Raw genomic sequence first — 7,266 nt, forward strand, 5'->3', positions numbered from 1 at the left:
CTCGGTATACGCAGAGGGCGCTGGCAGAGCGGATCTTTTCAATTCCTATTGCACTAAAAATACAGCATCAAATACACCGGCTTCTACTCTTCCCAACCTCACACTAGTTTGCTGTCACTCTCTGACATCTCTCTCCACGTCTCCACAAGAAGTGAAATATATCCTAGCTTCAATGCCTGAAAAGCGCGCAAACGGTCCTGATGAAATCACTTCACGTTTCCTCAAAAACACTGCTTCTTCTCTCGCTATCCCCTTCTCTATCTTATTAAACAGATGCTTCAATGCGGGTGCATTCCCAGATTCATGGAAAAACGCTAATGTGGTGCCGTTATACAAATCTGGAGACACGTTTGCTATTGCTTCTTACAGACCAATTTCTCTCATATCACCACTTTCTATCGCATCTGAAAAGATAATAAAAGACCGCCTCTACAAATTTACTTCTTCCTACATAAATAGAGCACAGCATGGCTTCTTACCAGGCAGCTCCTGCTTAACCAACTTAAGCATTTTACTATCTGACGCTATCCGCTCTCTAGAAAACTCCCAACTGGATGTACGGGTAATACATTGACGACACAAAAGAAACAAGTTTGAAATTTAAATTTGCATTTTATATCTTACATAAGGATACATAACTTTTGTAAATTACATTTGTGTGCACCATAAATACAGCTATTTAAAAAAAAAATGAATCATTAAATCACATTCATTAGGTTAACAATACCGCTAACACTTTGAGGTCATTGCCATACACAGGAGCTGAAGGAATTCCTGAAATTGTGAAAAAAGTAAACATTTTCAAAGCAATAATAAACTCGAGAAAAAACAAATGGTAAATGTTTCCGATTACAATTTTTGTTTTTGAACGAAGGTTTAAAATGGTGATTTCGAAATGTTTTATTAGCATCTCCCTCTCCCATAGAACGCAGCTATGTAATATCTATCTTTGCAACTTTAGGCACCTCCAAAAAAAGAGAACCCTGCTGCAGGGAAAGCATTTCGCTCGAGCGCTAAATAGTTCGCACGCACGACGCTAGATAGCGTACGGAATTGAGGGCTTCTTCACTCGAGCGGTATACGCTCGAACATGCAAAACGAGCGGTATACGCTCGAAGCCCAGTAGTACACGTACAACCGTAATTTGTCTGTGGTAGTGGGCTCTTAAATATGGATGGTGAAGTGAAAGACGCAGTTAAATTGAAACTTAAGTTAACATCATCTCCATGTTTAAAATGAAATTTAGTCTATCTTGCCAATACACAGTGACATATGCAAATGAAATACATGAAACTTCGGACGGATATTTTACATATACCGGGTGCTTCAGAAATAATTGAGGGGTTATAAAAAATTATTGCAAGTAAAGAATTGATCTTAGGTTAACGAAACCAGTCCAGAACGAACGAGGAACGCAAACAGTATTTTTTTGACATGTTCAAATGTGTGCACCACGGGTGACACGGCACACATCGACACCATAGTCTAGTTCTTGCCACACTCGCATCAATACTGGCCTGTCGATAGTATCTATCCCCGCGATGATACGCTCCCTCCCTTAGGGCTGCGATATCACGCGGCATCTGTGAGACGAATACCCTGTCTTTCATGAAACCACACAAAAAGAAGTCACACGGTGTAAGGCCCGGAGATCTTGAGAACCAAAACATTGAACAAATGAGTGATGTGGGTGATTTGAGTGTCGCCTAGTGGCAGGGATGTGAACTCTCAGCTTAACAAAACATACACGCACAATATAATACCATTAAGCCTTGTTTCCATGATATGAAAAACTCAATATGCTGACAAAGACAGAATTTATTTTATTTTAAAAACATGAGGAAGGGATTATTTACGAAGTGAAGTGTAAATAATGTCAGAGTGTGTACATAGGAGAAACGAAAAACAGGCTGAAAGACAGGTTGAAAGAACATAGGGATGATGTACGACTTAAGATAGAGGGAAATGCGATATTTAAGCACAGCAGAGAAACAGGACATGACATAGAGGCGATGATAGGAAGGGAGAAGAGAGTACTAGTGAGAAAATGGAAGGAGGCCAAGGAAATAGAGAAGAAAGGTGAAGAAGGCATAGTGAACTGGAAATGGGGGACTGAAGATAAACAAAGAATGGAAGAAGGTGTTAGAAAGAGTGGAAAGGACAAGAGAGAAAGAGGAGAGAAGAAGGAAGAGGAATGAAGAAAGACAGGACATCACTTTTCAGATGAAAGGAAATGTTTATCTAAATCGCCTGTCAGGTGAAATAATAGTTTACAGGGGAAGGCCACCTGCTGGAACACCTGGAAAGGAATGTTCCAGATAAACAACTTTCTAATAATCTTATGTCTGGAGGGGAGTTATTTTTGTGTATATATATATCTTGCTGTTTTGTACCTTGTTTCATTTGTATTTGGTACTGAGTCTGATGAAGACCTTGCTAGAAGGTTGAAACTTTACGTTTAGTTTATGTTTTTTAAAATTAAAAAAAATCTGCCATGGTCAGCATATTGAGCTTTTTACAGTGTAGTTAATTCAAATCATTACGTTTTGACACTGATTCAAACTTATTTTTCAGGTTTACTGGGTGGGGCCTGTTCTCGGAGGGGTGCTTGGAGCTTTCACATATGAATACACACATGATTCTTCTCGTGATGGACAATGCCTAAGGAGATCGTTCAGACGACGCAGCCAGATGCAAGATCTCACACGTGATATCAGCGTCCTCAGCAGCAACACCATGGACCTCAGTAGCCCACAAGACAACCTGGATTGTAGGGTCTGATGTGCAAAAAGTTTGACTTTTAATACTTCGACAAATGTGGTTTGCAGAGTGTTAACTGTGCGTCAGATTTCGAAGAACGACACTCACTTCCGTGAATGCAAGGTTATTTATTCGTAGAACTAAATTTCCTACTAAAATGTCCTACTGGTCGCACAACTGGATCCCAAAATGTCACTCGACTACTAATTTTCGTTGTACAAAGTACTAGTTAGTTCACAAGCAGTTCGCTTCTTTATGCACTATTTTTGCAAAAGTGGCTATTCAACATATATACGCAGTTCAATTATGAACAGTTCGGGGCAGTGAAGCATGATGATCCCCCAAATAGTCCATTGATTAGGTTACACTTGTTTATTCCCATAGGCCATCGCGCAGGATATACCACTTCTGCCATCTTTGTCACGTGATCGAAGCTTCGAGTAAGGACGCTGGTATCGAGAAAGGTCACGACGTATTTCGCCAACCAGTCGGAGGGCTAGTGTGTTTCTAGTTTTGTGCCAAGTTCAGCGACCACTAGGCTCTCAAGTAACGTATTTACTTCGAACGTAAGTATTATCTGGTTGATCAGAAAGAGGAAATACAGAAATACAAGTACTATAAAAATTATACAAACTCTGATCCTTGATGTTCGAAGAGCTAAAAACCACGATCTTCAATTTACGCACAATACATAATTTGCATTAAATGCTATTCTACCACATAAAGTTAGTAAATATTGAGTAGTTGCTGCAATGTTTGTGAATAGGTAGCAATAATACAAAGGAAATACTAAAATAAGCTTTCTCTTTCTACTTACAACATGTGTAATATCAGTTCTTTATTCAGAGGAAGAATTCAAATATATAATAAAAAGTATCCAACATATTTGAGATACACAAGCAACTAAGTCTCGCAGAGTTTAGTCCACGTTACGCTCGAAGTTTCGATGCATTAGGGAGCTTCAGTCCGAGGCGACAAGCGACACGAGTCTCATCCGGTCTGTAGAAAAGCATTCACTACGCAACAGAGCAAGTTGACAAGATGCACGAATGCAGGCTATGGACAGAACTGTGCAGTCCGAGGGACACAAAAGTGACAAGTGGCACGTGCAGCCTGTCGTGTCATTCCGGTACAAAAGGTGCATGAAGACTTGTATTCCAGTGATGTGTGTCGCTTGTTGCTTTGATCTGAATGCTCCCTTACACAGACATCTTTTTCAACACCTGAAATGAAACCTAATTCAGTTACAAACTATAATAATGGGTAATCAAAATACAATACAATAATAATTTATAAGTTGTTTGCAGGCTTCTTTCAAAAACGTATTATCTTGAACTTTGTTGTAACATTGTTACCTATTATCTTTCGATTAAGTTTCATGTGTTGAGAGTGATATGACGTGCAATACCAGGGCTGTAGTGGGCTTATACCATCTGGTTATCATCATTCATTTGCGTATACCTTCTTCTACAATTCGAATACTTTCGTTTCGTTCATATACAGGGTGATTCTAAAGGTATAGTACAAACGAAAACCACAGATACCTCCCATGAAATAGAGACGAAAGTTCCCCTTCCACTTTGCCGAGAGATGCCTCCGTGAGGAGCTAGACAACGCCGAAAACGTGTGAAAATGAACTTCACACCTCTGTACAGCCAGTACCAGTGAAGATAGAAAGGCGGAACAAACGAAGTCAAAAGGAACACCAAAGTCGCCCATCCGAAAAACAATAGGCGGCAGCTGCGCAACGCATGCGCATGGGGTTCCACAAAGGCAATAGGAGTGTCCCGCAAGACAAGTGAAGGGAAAGGGTAGCGATCGACAACGGTAGGGAGAAAAGAAGCAATGAAGCATGAAGTAACAATTGCACAGCAGGAAACAAACACCATGACTGAAGCAGTGCAGTCGAGAAAAGTAGTGCGGGGTTGCAGAACCACGGGAGAACGACGTAGGATGTAAAAACACACCGAGAATGCAAGCAAAGTGGTCCGTGACACTCGACAGGCAACAGACGCGTACATGGTTCGGGGCAGAAATGGCGGCGCTGGCGGTGCAGCGCAAGGGGAGTCCCCAAAACACAGTGGGGAGACACCGCAGCAAGAACAAAGCACGGTGCAACAAAAGAGAAAGAGGACCGGACGGGAAATGGTACCTGCCAAGGAGACAACAAATGCGGGACGAGGGATTCCCCGTAGCAGCACCGAGGGGATGTCACACAGAGGTCGTGTGCCAGGAGGACAAACACAGCAACTACGGGCACAGGAGGTTATTGCTAATGAAAGGTGCACGTACAGATAGGACCACGTACCCCGTACTGACGTTGTAACAAACGTCGTGATGGGGCCCAATCAGCCTCTTAGAAATGAAGCCGGAGGCACATCGCTGGGTGGGAGCGGGCGAAAGGCTGCTGGAGTGTCGTACGGACCCCACCACTACGTACGGTGGACGACACTAATGGACGAGGTCGGAATGTTTCCATCCCGATCACCAGGTCCACCGTTCCCAGACCTGACGCGGCTGCTTACTTCCGACCGCAACCCCAGCCGAACAACTCGAGTCCCTCCTCGGCCGCAGCCTTCCGCTCCGAAACCAAGCGTGGCCTCACACCACCGCAGCCGCACACTGCCGCGTGGGTGTGAGACCGGGCCGAGCAAGGCTGGACAGATAAACTGCGTGGGACAATCGTGTAATGAAGCTACGTGGGGGTATGCACGTCTGTTCAACTGCTGGGTTACCCCACATTGGTGTACACAAACACCACACGATCGTACGTAGTGCTCCCCGTCGGCTCGAGCAAGACGGACGAAGTACGTGTTGTGGGTGAATGGGGCAAGAATGAAGGACGCTACATGTGTTCCACGATGACAAGGCCCCAGAGTACATAGCCCCACCTGACGGCAGTGGTCAGGTAGTGAAGAGTACAGGCACGGGTGGCTCAGGAACGTCAGCTGAATTTACCACAGCGCCGTGCGGACGTGTGGGCTGATTGGAAGTGCAGCGTCAGGGAGCGTGTCAGTGAAAGAGCCGATGCGGTGGTGGTGTGCTTGACGTACGACAATTGAGTACGTTGTTTCGAAGCCGTTGTGACCAGTGTGTGTGTGTGTGTCACCTGTGCACTGCAGTACAGTATTCCATAATTGGCACTATCCTCACCGTACCATGGAACGCTACACATTTGTAGAACTGAGGGACATGCATTTTGTCTACGGCCTTGCAGATGGCAATGGCCGAGCAGCTGCACGCCTTTATCGCGGACGGTATCCGGACAGGCGACACCCCGACAGCAGATTGTTTTCGAACGTGCACCGTACCCTTGGTGAATCGGGTGTGTTACGTGCAGGCCATCATGTCCGTCACCCAAGACATGTGCGCACCGCGGCAGTCGAGGAGGACGTACTTGCTCGCGTGGACGACACACCGTCCACTAGCACCCGTAGCATTGCACGTGCAGTGGGAGTATCACAGTCGACAGTGTGGCGTGTCCTTCATGATGATCTGCTGTATCCCTATCATCCACAGCGAGTCCACGCGTTGCAGGCTGGGGATTACCCACGACGTGTGGAATTCTGTCAACGACTGTTGCAGTTTTGTACCGACGATCCCCGTTTTTTGCGCCATGTGCTTTTCACGGACGAGGCAACATTCACCCGTGAGGGCATCTTCAATTGCCGAAACAGCCATGTGTGGGATTATGAAAATCCACATGCAGCAGTCGAGGTGCACCATCAGACCCAGTTTGCAGTAAATATCTGGGCAGGTATCATCGATGAACAGATTATCGGTCCATACCTGCTGCCACCACTTTTAAATGGCCGCCTCTATCGCACCTTTCTTGCATCAGTCCTTACAGAGCTGCTAGAAGATGTACCCCTCAACGTGCGACATCGTATGTGGTTTCAATTGGATGGAGCGCCTGCACATTTTGATGGCACAGTGCGAACCCTTTTGCACCGTACCTACCCACAGCGCTGGATCGGCAGAGAGGGCCCCGTCCCCTGGCCCGCCCGTTCGCCTGACCTCACACCAATGGATTTCTTCTTGTGGGGCCATGTGAAAACACTCGTCTACGAGACCCCGGTGCCTGACAAGGAAACATTGGTAGCGCGGATACTTGCAGCATCGGCCGAGGTGTGTACCATGCCAGGGATTTTTGATAGGGTTCGCCAGAATTTCCTGCGACTCTGCAATGCCTGCATTGAATGTGGTGGTCGTCAATTTGAGCAACTTTTGTAACAACGTCAGTCCGGGGTACGACTACGTACTATTCCTATCTGTAAGTGCACCTTTGCGTGGCAATAAACCTCCTGTGCCCGTAGTTGCTGTGTTTGTCCTGCTGGCGCACGACCTCTGTGTGACATCCCCTCTGTGCTGCTACGGGGAATCCCTCGTCCCGCATTTGTTGTCTCCTTGACAGGTACCATTCCCCGTCCTGTCCTCTTTCTCTTTTGTTGAACCGTGTTTTGTTCTTGCTGCGGTGTCTCCCCACTGTGTTTGGGGACTCCCCAC

At 45.6% G+C, this 7,266-nt stretch overlaps 1 pseudogene across 1 annotated transcript in view; it reads left to right on the plus strand.

Moving 5' to 3' along the window:
• The window catches only part of LOC146001375 (aquaporin AQPcic pseudogene), a 54,704-nt pseudogene extending 51,923 nt beyond the window's left edge, over positions 1–2,781 (plus strand). The window contains exon 3 of the transcript XR_014443573.1: positions 2,575–2,781. The product of XR_014443573.1 is annotated as an aquaporin AQPcic pseudogene (transcript). The remainder of the gene's footprint in view (positions 1–2,574) is intronic.
• The last annotated feature ends 4,485 nt before the right edge of the window (positions 2,782–7,266 follow it).

This window comes from Lepisma saccharinum, chromosome 17 (genome assembly GCF_977018435.1).
Source record: "Lepisma saccharinum chromosome 17, izLepSacc3.1, whole genome shotgun sequence".
NCBI lineage: Eukaryota > Metazoa > Arthropoda > Insecta > Zygentoma > Lepismatidae > Lepisma > Lepisma saccharinum.